The sequence below is a fragment of the Gopherus flavomarginatus genome (genome assembly GCF_025201925.1).
Source record: "Gopherus flavomarginatus isolate rGopFla2 chromosome 13 unlocalized genomic scaffold, rGopFla2.mat.asm SUPER_13_unloc_1, whole genome shotgun sequence".
Taxonomy (NCBI): domain Eukaryota; kingdom Metazoa; phylum Chordata; order Testudines; family Testudinidae; genus Gopherus; species Gopherus flavomarginatus.
The window spans coordinates 2,750,024-2,769,909 of NW_026114609.1; the positions used below are offsets into that span (position 1 = coordinate 2,750,024).

At 48.8% G+C, this 19,886-nt stretch overlaps 1 protein-coding gene and 2 non-coding genes across 3 annotated transcripts in view; 2 read left to right on the forward strand and 1 right to left on the reverse strand.

The window, feature by feature from the left end:
- Positions 1 to 19,886, reverse strand: part of LOC127040990 (zinc finger protein 3-like) — a 107,095-nt gene that overhangs the window by 16,923 nt on the left and 70,286 nt on the right. The window lies entirely within an intron of this gene.
- On the forward strand, positions 13,021 to 13,094 carry TRNAT-CGU (transfer RNA threonine (anticodon CGU)). Its single transcript has one exon. It is a non-coding gene; the product is annotated as a tRNA-Thr (tRNA).
- TRNAK-UUU (transfer RNA lysine (anticodon UUU)) lies at positions 18,837 to 18,909 on the forward strand. Its single transcript has one exon. It is a non-coding gene; the product is annotated as a tRNA-Lys (tRNA).

Here is a 19,886-nt window from a genome sequence, read left to right on the forward strand (position 1 = left end):
AACAACTGTCATGGTAGAAACCCCCACTCTGAACCTTAGCATCCAAAAGATGGGGTACCAGCATGAATTCCTCTAAGCTTAATTACCAGCTTAGAACTTGTAGTGCTGCCACGGACCAGGAATTCCAGTGCCTGGTACACTCTGGTCCCCCCAAAACCTTGCCCGGGGACCCCTAAGACCCAGACCCTCTGGATCTTAACACAAGAAAATTAAACCCTTTCCCCCGTTGCGTCTCCTAGGCTTCCCGTTCCTGGGTTACCCTGGAAGATCACTGTGATTCAAACTCCTTGGATCTTAAAACAGAGAGGAAAATTCACCTTCCCCCCTCCTTCTCTCTCCCCCTCCCAGACTCTCCCTGAGAGAGAAAGTAATCCTAACACAGAGAGAAAGTTAACCTTTCTCTCCCCCTTCCTTTCTTTCTCCCCACTAATTCCCTGATGGATCCAGACCCCGTCCCCTGGGGTCTCACACCAGAATAAAAAAAAATGATCAGGTTCTTAAACAAGAAAAGCTTTTAATTAAAGAAAGAAAAATTCTTTGTAAATCTCAGTAAAAATTATCTTTGTAAATTTAAGATGGAATATGTTACAGGGTCTCTCAGCTATAGACACTGGGAATACCCTCCCAGCCTAAGTATACAAGTACAAATTAAAATCTTTTCAGCAAAATACAAATTTTAACTTCTTTCAGCCAAATACACATTTGCAAATAAAGAAAACAAACATAAGCCTAACTCGCCTTATCTACCTAGTACTCACTATTCTGGACATATAAGAGACTGTATCAGAGAGATTGGAGAGAAACCTGGTTGCACGTCTGGTCACTTTCAGAACCCAGAGAGAACAAGAACCAAACACTAACAGAACACACAAAACTTCCCTCCCTCAAGATTTGAAAGTATCCTGTCCCCTGACTGGTCCTCTGGTCAGGTGACAGCCAGGCTCATTGAACTTGTTAACCTTTTACAGGCAAAAGAGATATGAAGTTCTGTTCTGTTAACCCTTAAATATCTGTTTATGACAACAACAATCTATAGCAATGTCGTTAGCCACAAACACACTCTCATCGTGCTCCAGCTGGAAAGGAAATGGGCAGGAACTCTTGCTTTTCACCATGGACACACTTACACTAATGCACAGCTGTGAGTGTGCTGGGGGAGTTGGTCTAAGCCATTTGAAGTGACAGGTCTGTGACAACAGAATCATTGTGTAGTGAAACAGCTGTGTATTGAGTGGTTGTGGCTGAATGGTTAAGGTGATGGGCTAAAAAGCCCTTGGGGTCTCCTGGTGCAGGTTCAAATCCTGCTGAGTACAGGATGCATTATTGTGTTGTCTTAGTGCCTGAGCAGATTCTGGTCTCACTCTGAGGCTGTTTACACTTAAAATACTGCTATAGCACTGTGGAGAAGACAGCTGCTACAACGAGAAGAGAAGTTTTCTTTCTCTCTAATAGCTATGTTGACAAAACAGTCTTTACTTTCACTTAGCACTACCTAACCATGGCTTAGATCAGCTTAATTATACTGGTTCTGGGGTTTTTCACACCCTGAAAGACGTACTTGTTACAGGGTTTATCCCATCACCCTCCCATTCCCTGGTCCTTCTTGCTTGACCAGAGAGCAGCAATACACGAAGTTCAAAGGTGCAAACAATTCAATGTTTATTGGCGTAAACTTCCAGCAGGCAATGATTCCAATTTCCTTCCTCAGTGTCCCCCTTCCCAGCTCTGACACCACAAAGCCTTGCCTGTGTCCCTGTTCCCCTTCTCTGTTCCTATTCCCCCCCTTAACAAAACATAATTCCAATTCCCCTACCCCTACCGCTACCCCCATTCCCATTCCCATTCCCCCCTTACTTCCTGATTGACTGAAGACTATATAGTAAAACTGGAGTTCGCTTAGCTCTATCTTAACCAATCATTTTATTGAAATGTAACTAACCAATCCTAACATACTGTAACATGATTATCTAACCAATTATACCCCACCACGTTAATTGGTTTACATCCAACAATTTAATTATACAGCAGACAGAAACAGTTACAGAACCAGACAGAGATCATACAGACAACAATAGGAAGGAGGGGACTACAGTGATAGAACAACAAAGAAATGAGGATTTCACACCCCAACTGTTGGTAAGTGAGTTGTCCCCAGACAGGATGCTATCATGATAGAGGTTGTGGGTGCTGGTTGCTTAACTATCTGGCTCCCAAGGCAGGATTTTGAGGTTCACCATTACTCTCTCAGAATGCCAGCACCCATCTTTTGTTCACTTAAAACGTGAGCAGGGAGATTACAACACCATAGAACTCATGAAGCTCCAGGAAATGTGTAACTTTAGATATAGGTGAGTGTGTCTAAAAAACAGCTGTGCTGTAGAAGGTCTCTAGGAGTGGAAAGAGATGTGCCATATCCATCTCCCTAAAGAGTTAATCAACTATTAATGAAAACTAGGGTTGACAAGTCATATTCTTTGTAGTATCAGGATGGTGGACTGGTCTAAAGTGCTAGTTATGAGACTCTTTTTTTCTAATCCCTTGGGTGTTCTGGTCTCTGCATGGAGACGTGGTTTCACATCCCACTCCTGATATTACCATTAATTCTATCTGGAGAAAATGGCCTCACTTCAATCTCCTTTGGAACAATAGAACACCATTTGCTTAGCTTTTCTATTCCAGTAGTTGTGTGAGAAGCTCCAAACCATGGGGAAACAGGGCCTGTTCTCTTGACCCATCAATTTTTTGTCTTCCTTCATTCCAAGCCATTTTCTCAGATACATCCATATTTCCCACACTTTAATGAAACTTTAGGGTCATCACTTAATTGCCACACAACTCTACTTATGAAGTGAAGTGAAACACAATATTTTTTGGATATTCTTGCAGAAGAGTTTTGCTTTCTGACCTGGAATTGAACAGGGCTAACTGTGGGGGACAATTCTACTCCATTTTCTTGACTCATCCAAAAAACATAAGTTCGTGGTGCCCTTTGTTTCCTTGTTCTTCAAACACCTGTCGGGGTGGCCTAGGGAGACTTCGTCCTGACTCTCACGGTCCCTCCCTGCCCTACCTTTCTATATGATTCTGTTGTGTGGGTTTGTGCTGTGTCGTTGTCCCACACTGAGCTGTTTTGCACACTGACACATTGTTTCATGTTGTATGGTTTTTGCACTGGCTTGTGTTGAATGGGTTTGAGCTGAGCTCTTTTGCAGTGCGTCATTTTGCCCCATGGGGCGTTCATTTACATGGTGCTGAATTGTCGGGCTTTGCACTCCTACGTGTTGTCGCTTTGTGCTGTGGAATGTCAGTTCACGCTGAATTGTTAGATGTTAGATTGGGGTGTTTCCACTTTTGTTGTTGTTTCTATTGTATTGCGTTGGCATCGAATTATAGAGCTGTACGGCTGCAAGCACCCTGGAGAGGTCATGAAATCCAGCCCTCACTGCTGAAGCAGAGCCAAGCAGAGACAATGCATTGGGGGCATGAGGGATCAAGTGCGCACAGCAGTCGGCCCAGGCAGGGAGCAGAAGGAGGGAACCAGAGCCAGAGCAGGTTGTCTATGGGACCAAGTATATGCAGAGTATCCTTGACAGAGGTTTGTTCAACCTGTTCTTAAAAATCTCCGAGGACAGAGACTCCACAGACACCCTTGGGAGCCTATTCCAGAGCTTAACTACCCTCAGAGTTAGAAAGCTGTTCCCAATATCTAACATGAATCTCCCTGGCGGCAGATTAAGTCCATTACTTCTTGTCCTACCATCAGTGGACATGGAGACCAAATGATCATTGTCCTATTTATAAAGACCAAACTTTTCCTTCTGCAATCATCCGTTAACTGGTTATTATCCCCTCTTCTTGCCTGGGGTACAATGGAAGAGGAGAAAATACTCTCTTAACTTAGGATGCAAATGTCAGTTTGTTCTCTCTTCATATTTTAGTGAAGCTCAGAGAGAAGAAACACGACCTGCCAAAGAGCATAGAGAGTTTGTTTCCTTTTGATCTGTGACTATTAGCAGAAGAGTGACACCTAAGGGCTGTCGCTACCACCCACCATGGGGCTTGAATTTATGATGGTGGGATTAAGAGCATCATGCTCTACCAACAGAGCTAGCTAGATTTAAAGTCAGTCAACTGCCCAGTCGCCGTGTAGAAGGTGCCCTATCAGAACATAAGAACGGCCGTACCGGGTCAGACCAAAGGTCCATCTAGCCCAGTATCTGTTTACCAACAGTGGTCAATGCCGGGTGCCCCAGAGGGAGTGAAGCTAATAGGCAGTGGTCAAGTGATCTCTCTCCTGCCATCCATCTCCATCCTCTGATGAACAGAGGCTAGGGACACCATTTTTTACCCTTCCTGGCTAATAGCCATTTATGGACCTAGCTACCACGAATTTATCCAGTTCCCTTTTAAACATTGTTATAGTCCCAGCCTTCACAACCTCCTCAGGTAAGGAGTTCCACAAGTTGACTGTGCACTGTGTGAAGAAGAACTTCCTTTTATTTGTTTTAAACCTGCTACCTATTAATATCATTTGGTGGCCCCTAGGTCTTATATTATGGGATCAAGTGAATAACTTTTCCTTATTCACTTTCTCCACACCACTCATGATTTTATATACCTCTATCATATCCCCTCTTAGTCTTCTCTTTTCCAAGCTGAAAATTTCTAGTCTCTTTAATCTCTCCTCATATGGGACCCATTCCAAACCCCTAATCATTTTAGTTGCCCTTCTCTGAACCTTTTCTAGTGCCAGTATATCTTTTTTGAAAAGAGGAGACCACATCTGTACGCAGTATTCAAGATGTGGGTGTACCATGGATTTATATAAAGGCAGTAAGATATTCTCTATCTTAGTCTCCTTTTTTTAATGATTCCTAACATCCTGTTTGCTCTTTTGACTGCTGCTGCACTCTGCATGGTAGTCTTCAGTGAACTATCCATTATGACTCCAAGATCTCTTTCCTGATTAGTTGTAGCTAAATTAGCCCCCATCATATTGTATGTATAGTTGGGGGTATTTTTTCCAGTGTGCATTACTTGACATTTATCCACATTAAATTTCATTTGCCATTCTGTTGCCCAATCACAGTTTTGTGAGACCTCTCTGAAGTTCTTCACTGTCTGCTTTGGTCTTAACTATCTTGAGCAGTTTAGTATCATCTGCAAATTTGCCACCTCCCTGTTTACCCCTTTCTCCAGATCACTTATGAATAAATTGAATAAGATTGGTCCTAGGACTGACCATTGGGAACACCACTAGTTACCCCTCTCCATTCTGAACACACCAACGGGCGAACCTGGAGAGAGAGGTGGCAGCCCTTCGATAGGTCAGCTAGTAGAGCAAAGGACTGGAGCCAGCACTCAGGAAGTCATCCTGACGTCGCCCTTCTGACTCCAGCTTGAAGGAGAGCTTCTTTTTCTTCCCCTTGCTGACAAAGAGCAAGAGAAGAAAGAAAGGTCAGGGGCTTCCAATACCGGGCTCTGGGCCCCCTCAAAGTTGCAAGGGAGTTTAGCAAGCAAAAAAGGTAAAATGGCAGTGGAGTATTACCCTGGACTCAATGGCATTTCTCCATTGGTCTGTCTGCTTTGGGGCAGGGACAATAACACATCCTGCTGCATTCGTTATTTCAAAGGGCGGTTTAGGATTTTCATTCTCATACACTGTGCACAAAGCAGGACTTAACACTCAGTGTAACCTAAATGAGCAGCCCACAGATTCTGGCAGCCACAAAGAGCATTTGGTGTGAGAGCCCAGACCTGCCCCTGCCCCAGCCCCAGCCTCAGGGGCGGAGAGTCATCCACGACCTACCAGCTGCTAACTCCTAAACTTTCAGTAACTCTATTATCAGTGCCTGGAGTGTAATTTAAACCATAAGAAAAACCACACTGGGCTAGACCAAAGGACCATCTAGCTCTGAATCTTCTCTTCTGACAGCAGCCAAGAGCAGGTGCCCCAAAAGCCACTCAACAAGGCACCACTGAGAGTTATTATCCTTGCCCCAAAAGCAGACAGACCAATGGAGAACTGCCATGACTCCAGGGTAATACTTCCCTGCGGTTTTACCATTTCCACTTGCTAAACTCCCTCCCAACCTTCTGGGCTCCTAGAGCAGGGTACTGAGCCTGAGCCGAGACACAGACAGTGCAACTTTACATCCCACGCCACATTACCCTGATTACTCCAACACAGGCCTGCCCTGGATGTTTCATTGCACTGGAGACGTACCCTAACGTTATGTCTACACTGTGATTAACACACCCAGGGCAGTTCTCTCAAAGCACAGGTCAGCTGACTCAGGCTTATGGGGCTGGGACTGCAAGACTATAAAATGACAGTGTAGACATATGGACTTGAGCCCAACCTCTGAGACCCCACAAGGGGTGAGGGTTTCTGAACCCAGGCTTCAGTGTGAACACAAATATCTGCACCACAGTTTTTAGCCTCTCAGCTCTAGCTCCATAAGCCCAAGTCAGATGACCCAGGCCAGCCATGCTGCCATCTTTATCCCAGGAGAGGTGGACCCTAAGGGTACGTTCCCATTGCAATGTAAGCCCAGGGGTGGCAAGCTGTGCTCAAAGCAGCACCCTGCAAGCCCCATATTCACCACTCTCATATAGTGATGATACGTTTTGAACAAAGTCTGCCTGGTGAGGGATCATTTTAAAAATCTTGAAGTGTTCATCTGTTGAACATTAATGTCTTCTTGCATTCTATGGGATCACATTGGTTTGGGAAGTTATGAAGTTTGCCCTGTGTGCATTACAGAAATATGTTATGAGGTTGGGAAATGCCCACCACCAGCCTTTCAGGTGAAAACTGGAGGAGCCAGACTCCCTCCTGGCCCATTGAAGGTATCCACACTCCTAAGGACTATTCCAGGAACCGTGTAAAATGCAGACTTCTCCGAGATAGCGCAGAGACAATGGACAGTGCTTGACTCATGTCGTAGCAAAGGTACTTTCTAGCAAGTTGGAAGAAACTACGAAAGGGAAGTAGAGACATTATGAATTGGCCTCTCTCCCCCACAACTCAACAGCTGGAAACACATCTGGAGGATAAAGTCTGAAATGAGATAAATCAGAAGAGAATAACAATAATACATTCAAATCAAAGTCCTCAAACAGACTGGTATTGGTTTTTCAGCAGAAAATTTTCAGTTTGGGGAATTTTCTTTTCCCAGTCAGACCTTGCCAAGGGAAGCAGGGAAAAAATGTTTGAGTTGCCTTCTTCAGGACAGCTTGCCCTAGACATTCTAGCTGTGGGTCACTGTCATGGCCTTGCTGAGAAATGGGGTATTTTTATAATTTGAGGAGGTCCCAGGGGTGTGCTTGGGGGAGATTATGAGGATGCTACCTTTTGAGATAAAAACTAAGAAATACAGAACTAGAGAATTTCTTTTTTCAGAAATCTGAGATTTAGACATTTTCTTTAAAGCTGGGGAGGGGGAGCAGAGAGGGTTGTCTGAGTTTCAAAGAAGGTTTTTGTTTGCAAGAAGCATTATTGTTTGATCTGTCATTGTACCAAAGGGGAGATGGTTGTCTATAAAGGAGAGGTGAAGACAAAAAGCTTCCAATGAGGATGAGATTCAAACCCATGCATGCAGAGCATAATGGATTAGCAGCCCATCACCTTAACCGCTCAGCCACCTCATCTGACCTGCTGAAAAAGGGACAGTAGGAGAAATCTAAGGCCGGCACTGATAGGGACACTAAGGAGTTTTTAAATACTAAGCAGAAGCAGGGGCTGAATGAGCTCCCCCCTCACATCTAGTGGGAGAGCCTTCAGGAACAGACTGTGTTTGCACAGACACACCTACTCTGCCTAGGTATGCAGCATGATGGGGCTGTTTCCCCAAAATGACCAGTTGTGGCAGGTTACAAATCACTTTAGCACTGAGTGATATGAAATGTTATTATCCTTCCTGTATGAGTGAAGGGCAGCAGAACATACCTAGTCAGTCCTGATGGAGGGGTAGGTGGGTGAGGAATAGCTTTTATTGGACTGTATAGAAGTGATTGAAGACATCATCCTAAACCAGTGGTCCCCAAACATTACACACTGTGCCCTCTTATCCATGTCTGTGGCCCCTCAGAAGCCACAGTCGAAAACCGAGGCTGGGAGTGGGGCTGTTGCTTGCTGCGGAGAGGGGTGCAGACAAGGGTGAAGGGGGTCAAGGCTCAGCTGCGAGCCAGAGGCCCAGGCTGAAGGTGGGCTTGAGGAAAAGCTGGGACAGAGTGGGGCTCAGTGCTGCTTCCTTCATGGGGGCTGGCTCGGGCCCTGAGGTGCGCCCGTGAATGTTCCTCTGTGTCCCCCTAGGAGTCACACCCCACATTTTGGGGAGCACTGAAGTCTACTCGCTAATCAGGGGTTAGTGATGCCAGAGCCCAGGGAAAGGGAGAACAAGTGCAGGGACCCCAGCACCAGAACCATGCCCCCCACACTTCTGTCTGTGGATCTGCCCCCTTCTGCACCTTCCACTCATGGCCCCATCCACTATGTCACCTCTGTTCCACCCCTTCCCCCGCTGGCCCCACCCTGTCACTCCTTTACCCCGGCACCACTGTCTCCCTGAGACCAGAGAAGCTCTGTGCCCCTGCTACAGCTCCAGGGCCATAGCAGGGAGTGGGAGCTCCCCCAGCCCTGGGGCTGACATGGGGCACACTTTTCCAGGGGGGTCCAATTTGGCCAGGGCCCCTAGTCATGGGCCCCACTGCTCCTTTGGTGACGCAAGCCCCACCCCCGAGCCTCCATTACGAGCCGCCCAGGCTACTACTGCTCAGTGTGTGGCCAGTCTCCCTGTGTTCTCTGCTGTTCGTGCTGGGGAGCCTGGCTGGCCTTAGGGATGGGGCCCCCCGGCAGCCGCCCAGGGCTCCAGGGGGTCAAAGGGCACTATGTGCCAGTGCAAAGGTGCTCACTGCTCTCCCCTGCCCCAATGCTCCTCCGTGGCCCCATAGAGGGTTGTGGGGAGCGAGGAGCAACACTATGTGCTCCATGCGTCCTGGTCACTTTCCCCACCTGGGCTGTGCTGTGAGGGGAGCATCAGAAGCTGCTGCTCTCTGCCCTCCCCTTATGCAGCCTGGCTGAGGAAAGTGACCTGGATGCAGGGAGCTCGGATGATGTCGCTTCTCGCCCCCACAGCCCCTAGCGGTCCCTGGAGGAGCAGCGTTCCAGGGAGGAGCGGGCAGCAATGCCAGCTGCTCCATGCACACAGGTCGGTGTCCTCACGTGGGTGCAGAAGGGGGTGCAGAGGTTAGGGGTGAAGGGGATGCAGGAGAGGGGCAATGGCTGGTGGCACAGGAGGGGAGTGTGGGAGTTAAGGGCAAAGGGGACACAGCGTAGGGGTTAGTGCACAGGAGGGGGCAGGAGTTGGGGTGAAGGAGGCACAAGGGTTGGGAGTGCAGGAGCTAGCGGTAAAGGGGGAGGGGGATGGTCCAGGGGTGATGGGAAAGTGCCTAAGTACACATTTTGCCCAGGGCACCAGTTCCCCTAACGCTGGACCTTGATAACATTTCTTGCTGGGAGGGAGAGGGTAGAAAAGGAAGGAGTCCTAGCAGCTCTTCTGGGAGCGCAGGTGAAGAATGACTCCCCTTTCACTAGATTCTCCCCATGGGGCTCTGGGGTGAACAGAGCCACATAGCTTCTGCCGCTTTCTCCAGATTGTCTGTGCTGGGCTCCCGTGGAAGTTACGGAAGGCAACAATTACCTGAAGTTTCTTGGCCATCATGGACAGAGCCGCACACCTTCCTCTGCAAACTCTACAGGTTGAAATCAAGTCTCTGAAGTCCATCCACAGCTGGGATGGGTCATTCAGTCCTTTGTACAGAGCTTCAGTTTGTAGCAAAGTCCCTCCAGGGGTATGAAGCAGGACTGGAGACAAGATGGAGATGAAGCATCAGCCTTTTATAGTCTCTTGCCATGTGATCTTTGCTTTCTTTGTCCCAAGGACACTCTATCCAGCACCTGGCATAGAAAAACCTTAGTGTTCTGTCCATAGGCAGGTCCCTGCATACCTTGCTAAGTCACAAGGGATATCTGCCTTCTCTCAATGGGTCAATTGTACAGCTCATGGTCCTTACTGAGCCATCAAGCAAGTTAGGCAGAACTGACACCAACTTGTCCAGCTGGGGTGTTCCCCAGAAGCATAGCACAAGTTTGAAAAACGGGCAGCATAGAGCCAATATTCATAACGTCAACTACAAAAATGATACACATATAGAGATAGCATCGTTGTAATCAGCCAATCAGAACCTCTCCATAGACCCCTTACACGACAACCTTTCTACAATATTAACTGCAAATACAGAACAGTGGTCGCAACGGTGATCTATAGAGTTACAGATTATGTCAATAACGTCACAGGAGGTGACATGACATCATTGAGACTGATATTGGAATACTGCCTCCAGTTTTGATGTCCTCATTTGAAAAAGATGTTGTGAAATTGGAGCTGGGGTAGCAAAGAGCCACCAAATGTTCTGAGGGCTGGAGAAAAATGCCTTCTAGTGAGCTATTGAAAGAGCTCGACCTGTTTAGCTTATCAAAAGAAGATTGAAAGGTGGCTTCATTGAAGTGCCTTAATGGAGAGAAAATATTGGCTATTAAAGGACTCTTTAATCTATCAGAGAAAAGCATAACAAGACCCAATAGCTGGAAGGCGAAAAGAGAGACATTCATATTACACATAAGGCACAAATAATCAACAGCGAGGATGATTCATCACAGGAACAAGCTACCAAGGAAAGTGGTGGATTCGCCATCTCCTGATGTCATTCAGTGAAGATTAGATGCCTTTCTGGAATGTGTTTGCCCCCAAAGTAGCTCTTGTGTCATACAGGAGGCCTGTGATATGCAGGAGGTCAGATTAGATGCTCTAATGGTCTCTTCAGGACATAAAGTCGACTAATTTCTGAAAAACTGAGTGTAGCATTGGGAGCAGCATCTGATGTTTTACTGTCTAGCCGGCTTGCTGCGTAGAAGGAACGCTCCTTGAGTGGGGTGATCCACAGGGAGTAGCTCAAACCTCGACAGTGCCTGGCCAGGGGCAGGACATTAGCACAGCAAGGGAGGGGTGTGGCAGTGACATCACAAAGGCCTTTTGCAGGACTTCAGACTATTGATCAAAGGTGGTGGGGAGGTGGTGACATCACAGAGAGATGCTGACATCAGGCAGGCAGGACAGGAGCAAGGGGCCAGGGAAACCTCAGAGACCCCTGTGGCTTTGCTTCAGCAAGTCTCCTTCTCGAGGTCTCTCTTTGAGGACTGAGAGAGTATTCGGGTTCACGGACGTGAGCGCCAGGAGGAACCTCTTTTGAGTTTTCTCCTTCCCTTTTCCTGATTTTACTAGAAAACAGCCATCCCTGTTTAGAAGGTAAGAGCCTCCTCGAGGGAAGGGATGTCCTGGGCATGTCACAGTTCGGATGCCCGTGGCCCCCTCACACTGTGAGGAAGTTCCCGCCATCTGCTCTGTGTTCGCGGTGCGGGAGAGAGCAGCATCCACGGCAGTGATTTGCTCCTGGCTGCCAGAGCAGAGCAGCAGGCTCAGCTGTCAGAACTTCCCAGAGCAATGAAAGGGGAGGGGCCCATGGCTCTGTAGCAGGAATGCAGGGCAGGCGAGTCCACGGTGGGCATTGTGGGATACTGGAGGAGTCCAGTTATGGTGATATAATGAACAGCAGCGTCTACTCTGTCACTTTAAGTTTGCTGCAAAAAGCTCTAGACCTCTCATCGAAGTTGTTTTATTTTGTCAGCAAAACAGGGCAGTTTTGTCACCAGATGTGCTATTAGAGCATGTACACCAGCCACAAGCTGCCAACCGAGGTAGCCTTGTGTGTTTTTTACACACCTGAGCAGTATAATTCTGCTGAAACAACTTTGTAGTGCAGACCTGGCCAAAGATTCACTCACACACAACTTGTAAGGAAAACGTCACCTGCTCCTAGATTCATAGATTCTAGGGTCAGAAGGGACCAATGTGATCATCTAGTCCGACCCCCTGCACAAAGGAGGCCACAGAACCCTATCCATCCACTTCTATAACAAACCCCTAACCTATGCCTGAGTTACTGAAGTCTTCAAATTGTGGTCTGAAAACCTCAAGCTGCAGAGAATCCACCAGCAAGTGACCCATGCCCCACGCTGCAGGGGAAGGCGAAAAACCTCCAGGGCCTCTGCCAATCTGCCCTGGAGGAAAATTCCCTCCCGACCCCAAATATGGCGATCAGCTAAACCCTGAGCATGTGGGCAAGACTCACCAGCCAGCACTCAGGAAAGAATTCTCTGCAGTAACTCAGATCCCATCCCATCCAACATCCCATCACCAACCACTGGGCATACTTATCTGGCGATAATCAAAGATCAATTGCCAACATTAGGCTCTCCGATCATACCATCCTTCCATAAACTTATCAAGCTTAATCTTAAAGCCAGATATGTCTTTTGCCCCCAGTACTCCCCTTGGAAGGCTGTTCCGGAACTTCACTCCTCTAATGGTTAGAAACCTTCGTCTAATTTCAAGTCTAAACTTCCTAGTGTCCAGTTTATACCCATTTGTTCTTGTGTCTACATTGGTACTAAGCTTAAATAATTCCTCTCCCTCCCTAATATTAATCCCTCTGATATATTTATAAAGAGCAAGCATATCCCCCCTCAGCCTTCTTTTGGCTAGAGTAAACAAGCCAAGCTATTTGAGTCTCCTTTCATAAGGCAGGTTTTCCATTCCTCGGATCATCCTAGTAGCCCGTCTCTGAACCTGTTCCAGTTTGAATTCATCCTTCTTAAACATGGGAGACCAGAACTGCACACAGTGTTCCAGATGGGGTCTCACCAGCGCCTTATATAACGGTACTAACACCTCCTTATCTTTGCTGGAAATACCTCGCCTAATGCATCCTAAAACTGCATTAGCTTTTTTAACGGCCTTCTCTGCTTTGCAGAATCCAAACACAAACAAAGGTTGTCAGGCCCTGGTGACGATGGCAGGGAGTCAGGTGTGAGCAGATAGAGGGCTTTAATCACCCGCAGGCATCATGGCTTAGTTGGCTAAAGCATCTGTTTCGTAAACAGGAGATCCTGGGTTCAACTCCCAGTGGTGCCTTGTTGACTGGTTGTTGGGGCACCTGTTTTTGGCTACTGTCAGAAGACAGGATTCAGCGATAGATGGGCCTTTGGTCTAGCCCAGTGTGGTTTTTCTTATGGTTTAAATAACACTCACAGTCAATGATAATAGAGTTACTGAAAGTTTGGGAATTAGGAGCGGGTAGGTCAGTGGTCCAGTCCCCACACAGATGACACTCTCCCTCTGGGACAGGGGCAGATCTGAGCTCTCACCCAAATGCTCATTGTGGCTGCCAGAATCTGTGAGCAGCTTGTTTAGTTTACGCCAAAGATCGAGTCTTGCTTTGCGCACCATGTGTGAGAATGAAAATCCTAAACTGCATTTTGAAATAATGAATGCAGCAGGACGTGTTATTGTCCCTGCCCCAAAGCAGACAGATCAATGGAGAAATGCCATTGAGTCCAAGGTAATACCCCACTGCCATTTTACCTTTTTTGCTTGTTAATCTCCTTCGATCTGCCCGGCCCAGGCTGTCCTCTGCCTCAGCTGCTGCTCCCAGCCTGCGTTAGAGTCAGACATGCAGAGGCCCCGGGGAACAGGCTGGGACAGGGCAGCAGCCTGGGTTGGGCTGGGAAGATGCTGGGAGTTCTGGTTCCCTGAGAACTGGCCCAGCTCCCTTCTCAACAGCAAACAAATCAATTCCACGTCCCCTCCCCAGAAATATCAGTCTGGAGCCAAGGGCAGCAGGGGACGATTCCCTCTTGTTCCCACCGAGGCAGGAGAGAACCCAGGGTGTTTCTAGCAGAGCTTATGGAACTAATGTGGGGAAACCAGCCTTTAATAACAGGCAGTTCCAGTTTAAGGTAAGTGTTTTAACAATTTCTACAACATTAAAAAACCCTTCAATCGTAGTGTCACCATCCACAAATTGCTTCAGCCTTTATAGGTTTCTAAGTGCACAACAAAATATCTCTTCAAATCCAAGGGAGTGGAGATCAGTCAATGTTCAGAGTCATCCCATATAAAAGAACCATGTTGTCATACACACTGGCCGCATCATGTGGCCATCGCCTTTCCCTCCTCTCTGTTAAAAGTTTCAGTATTTTGCACAGAAACTTTCTTCCCTCAGGAGAGACCTGGGAACCAGGGCTGCCAACCAAACACCTTTAAGATGTGAAAGTAGAATGAATTACATTGTGAAAATAGAAAGGATTAAAGAAATGTTGTCTGTACCTTTAAGCAAAATTGTTGGAATGCTGCAATCCAGGTGTCAGGAATACAGACATTAACATAGAACAATTGCACTGTTTAAGGGCAATTGGTGAAGTATTAGCCTTAGATGGATAAGAGTTAGTAAGGAAGTAGGATATGCATGCTGTGCCCCAGGTGAATTTTACTGTTTTGCTTTCTTTGTCCCTTTGTCCAATTCCCACTGTTTTATCTGTATAAATAAGACTGTTTGGGTCTTGCATGGCCACTCACATATTCTGAATGTTAATGGTGGAGCGCTGCACTAATAAACAGAGTGGTCTGACAAATTGTGAGTCCTGATTCTAACTTGACAATTTGGAGGTTCCACCGAGATGGCAACCGTCTTCACTGGGGCTGTGTGATTCCTGACCGTTTTTGTAGGATGACTGTGGCAGCCAGCACCTGGGCATTTGGCCTGAGTGGTCCTCCACTAGAGCGGAAAGGCGCACAACCACAGTGATGTCTACGTCATCGAACCTGTTGGTTCCCACTCTGTTCTGGTAGGGATCCCGGGATCTGACATCAGGAATCTGGTCAGGTAATTATTTCTGTGTTTTGTCTGGACTGAGGACTGTCCTGTCTCTGTGTCTATCCGTCCTCCCTGTGGAGTGTTTGAGTCTGGGTGCCGTCTCTGTCTGGGGATTGGCCGACCAAGGGGTTCCTGTCCCCGCAGTCTGAGTGAGTGAAATCTGCACAATTGCAGCCGCACCGCACCTTGGGTAAAACCCTTAGTGTGAAAGCAAGGGCGATTGAGGCAGTAGCCTGTGGGCTCCTTTTGTGTCTTGCACTGGGCATCGCTCTGACAAACCCTAATTTCCTTCTTGTGTGATTGGTGTCTGAAGTCCTCCTGTATGGGTAACCAGACATCTAAGCCAGGGCAGTTCCCTAAAGGAACTCTGGCTCATTTTATGTATTTTAGGAAGGGTCTGGACTCCTGTAAGTTTCTGGAAAAATGGTCTAGGCTAACTCAGGGAGATCCCAAAACTCAGTGGCCACTGTTAGGATCTTGGGACAAGGATCGAGTAGATGTCTTAAAAGACAAACTCGGCCAATCTAAAACTAAATTGGCAAAAGGAGAGGTCAACTGTTTCATGCAATGGTGGGAAGAGGCAAATCGTAGATGGACAGAATCGAAACTCGCCTCTCTCAGAGATTCAAATGATAAGTTAAAAGCTTTATTGGAAACCTCCTCTCCCACCACTAGACCAAGCGCTCCCCTTTACCCTGTTCTCCAAGCAGACCCCGCTTCATACTCCTGTCTCGAGGTGGGGAAAGACGAAGAAAACCCCTTGCTAGATTCCTGGGACGAGGATGAAGAAGACGCATTAATTGGCCTGGCAGCCTTGCGTTGAATCAATAGACGGCCACCCATGCCCCCAGCTCAGGAACAACAGTCACCAGATTTCCCAGCTCAGGAACAATTCCCAGAAATCTCCAGTTCAGACCCGTCCGGATCATCCGGTACTGCCGAGGCCCATTCCTCTGGATTCACTCTGCCTCGTAAAAGCTCACGCTTGGGCCTTAAAAATATTCAGGCTCCCCTCCGAATCCTGCATACTGGGGGCCAGGATGGGAGTCCCACTTGGAGCTATAAACCCTGGACTCGCACTGAGCTCCTTTCAATTGTAAAAGGCTTTCCAAAGCCCCGAGAAGATCCTACTAAATTTGCAGAGGAAGTTTTGTTAGTGTGTGATACCTATGAACTCTCTGAGGCAGACCTCCTGCAGCTGTGCAAGCTACTTGTAACAGCCCCGAGTGAGCATGAAAAATGGCTCACAGCAGCAGATTGGCTTGCTGCTGACCGCCACTCTACTTTGCCAGACACTGGTCCTACTGCTGAATACCGAAAAAAGTGTAAGGAACGAGCTAAAAATCTATTTGAAGCCATCCCTCGGGTATGGACTCCTAAAACCAACTGGACGGCCATAAATGGCTGTAAGCAACGACAGTGAGAAAACCTGGGCGACTATCGCACCCGGCTAACTGACATTTTTCTGCAACATTCTGGTATATAGCAACCAGATACAAATGGACAGGGCGCCCTGCCTAGTGCATTTGTTAATGGCCTCCTGCCTGCTATTGGCAATCTGCTAAAATGAATGTGTTGGATGGGAGACCGAAACCATGGACAAATTAAAGAAAAAATAGGTGCTCAGCACTCACTGGCAGCCAGCTCCCCCAACTACAGGCCTTGCAACAAGCTCCTCCTCTTCCCCTTCAGTGCCTCTCACTTGCCAGTGATCAGCTGTTCAGTGGGGTGCAGGAGGCACTGGGCGGGGATGGGGAAGAGCAGGGATGGGAAGCGGTGGGGGAGGGAGAGGAATGGGGCAGGAAGGTGCAGGATGGAAAGAAATGGGACAGCGGTGGGGGCTTGGGAGAAGTGGTGGATTGGGGGCAGGGCCTGGGGAGGAAAGGGGGGATTTATCCCAGACCCCTCGAGGGCCGGTCCTGAAGGGAAGCACTGACTTATCACAGTAACAATAAAACTGACCAGCATTGCGGGGGAGACAGAGGGAGATCCGCATTCATCAGGTCTCTTCTCTCCCCCAAGGTGAGCCAGACACTGCTCTCTCCTGACTCTCACTCTAGCAGCTGGACAACAAGGAGCCATTTTCCCACAGGAAGTTCATTGAGTGCCCCTGTGGTCCTGGGGGTGCTGGCGCTGCTGCTGCCTGTGGGGCTGGCAGGGGGGTTGATGTCTGCACAGACTCTCAGCTGCCAGGCCGGAGGGGGCACTTGGGACCTTACCAGACTGGCTCAATGAAGACGGGGGGTTGACAGAGCAACACAGACACTCTCCAGAGCACAGAGCAGCATCCGCCCATGCAGCCGGGCAATGAGCATTTCCCACAGCCTGGAGCCAAGGGGAAGGCAGCAGCTGCTGATCCAGCTCCTCAGGGACAGGCCCTGTCAGCCAACAGCCACTCACCACAGCTAATGGCATCGGGTTCCTCCGGTGGGGGTGTGGAGCAGCCATTTGTTTTCCTGTCTTTTGTCTGCAACTGCTGACAAAAACATCCCAGACAGAGAAGCAACAGGCCAAAATGCTATCATGCAGGTGCCAAAGTAGCTCCGTTGGGAGAGCGTTAGACTGAAGCTCTAAAGGTCCCTAGTTTAATCCAGGGCTTTAGCAGGCCCTGTCATCCCTCTCTGTGCAGGGGTGGCTTGTTTTCTGGGAGCACAGCAGTGCCTGGACCCAAGGTGAGTTCCTGAGCTTGGGATCTGCAGTAGGAAAACACAGAACAGGCTTCTGCCCCTAGCTGCCCCAGAATATTATTAACCTTTAATGATGAGAACTGTCTTTCCCAACATGGTGGGAAGAAAGTGAGGCAGGGCAGCCCTCAGGAATGGTGCCAGAGGGCTGCTGGGCAGGGACTGGGGATGGAAGCTCCTCTGTGCAGCTGAGCAAGGGCAGTACCAGGGAAGGGGCATCTGTAATAGGGACCCAGCACACCTCTCCTCCTCTGGGCACCTAGAGCAGAGGCAGCTGGTGCTGACAGCTCCAAGTGAAGGCTTAAAAGCCACAGAGCAGCTGAGGTCAGGGCTAGAGGAGGGCAGGACCATGCCTATGTGTGGCCTTCAGACAGGCACAAAAACACCCAGCCAGGCTGCTCCCTGCCATGCCAAACACCCACTGAAGATCACCAGCATGCAGGGCGGCTGCTGATGCTCTGTGGCCAACATTACAAGATGGTAGGAAAGCAGGGACAGCCCTCATGGTGGGGCCTCTGACTAGTCCCACTCAAGGTGCTCACTTTTGCAGTGGGGTAGGAGATTTTACCCCAAGAGGCTTTTCCTGAGCTGGTGAGAAGCAGAGAAACACCCAGGCTCCAAAGACGCTATGTAGCAAGTACCCCCCAGCATAGGGACAGGTGCACACGCTAGCCCGGGTAGCTGCCCACTTTCTTTGGCAAGTCAGGAAGGGCAAAGGCTAGACTGGAAGCACCTGGGGCTCATGTCCAGCCTTTGTGACACTCACCCCCCAACTCCTTCCTGGGGCTCTAGCTGAAGCCAGAGCATTGGCCTGAGCGGCCAAGAAGAGGTTCCAGCCCTGAAAGGAGCAGGATGTTCAGCACAACAGTAAAACTGCATAAACACAATCACCAAAGGACTTATCCCCTCAATCTTCTGATCTACACTCAGATGCCTTATCCATTAGGCCACATGATAACACAAGAAAAACAACTTCAAGCACTTCTTTGGAAAAGGAAGACGTGTTTCTCAGGTCATCTAGTGAGGGAGGCCAAGACTCTCTGGGCACAAGAAGTAGAGTTCCCAGTGACATGTGAGACTTAATTCTATGGACCCAGGTGGGGGGCTTTGGCAGGGAGGCTCAGGCATGGGGGTTTGGGGTGCAGTGGACAGACTGACTGTCTAGGTGTGGAGATTTAGTCATACTGAGGCACAGGAGGAATCCTGCTGAAAGGCAGTGGATGTGCAGAAAAAGAGGAGTGGTTCAGGGGACTTTTTTTGCCTCTTTTTTGCCTACCTGTTCGCTCTTGTAGTGAACGGTAAAGATGGTCTCAACAGGCCTAGGTAGCTCAGTTGGTAGAGCGTCAGGCTTTTAATCTGAGGGCCCACGGTACAAGACCGTGTCTGAGCATCCAGCTTTTAAGTGGCCTTGTGTGCCAGGAGCCAAATGATTCCTGGTGCTGTCCACCAGCCACATGCAGATTCCCAGAATTCATGGCCATTTCCTGGAAAGGTTCCTTTCCTTAGGAATCAGGAGAGAGGCCACATCCACAGAAGCAGGCCTAGAACAAGCACTCTGTGGCTGGCAGGAAGTGCTGTGGGGCCAGGTGCTGAGAAAGCTCAGAGGGGGAGCAGCAGAGATAAGGGGAAAAGGGACAGAGTACAAATGTACAGGTAGTTCAGATCTGGCTATTGTGGGGAACTTCCCTCATTTATACATGACTCTGGTGCAATTGGCCAGAGAAAGGACCTGAGCCCCCACCCCTTTACCCAGAGGCCTGCCTGACCCTCAGGAGGCTCTTTCTACTCTCATGCGTGGCAGAGTCCTCACAACCCCAACAAGGCTGGGCCCAGGATTCCTGGGGGGTTTGAGCCCAGTAGGGAGCTGGAGTCGGTTCCCACCAGTTCCCAAGAACTGCTTGCTAAAATTAGACCTCCGTGGAGAACCGGTTGTTAAAGGACCAGGGGATGGGCAAAGAACTCCAGTTTGCAGGCTGGACCATCCTGTTATTCTCAGGATTCCCAGCTGGGGAGGCTGAGGTTCCCCTGTTTCCCACCAGCTGCAGTGTGACCAGTCACCAGCACCAGCTGGGCGGCTCAGCTGAGCTTCTGAGTCGTCCTGCTGCTTTGAGCTGCAGGCAAGGTAAGCGGGCGGGGGTGTGTGTTGGTGGGCTGCAAGCTCCAGGGCTGTTGGGGGGAGGCAATTTTCCCCAGCCCCTGTAGGGGCCCCTTGCCCCACAAGTATGTCTCCCTCCGCCCCAGTCCCTCCCCCGCTCCCCCTCCTTAAATTAGAAATATTTATAGAGAGCCGGTTGTTAAGATTTTGGCAGCTCATCACTGTTTGACCCCCAATATTGTCATGATCACTTGACCAGGACTACAGTGTCT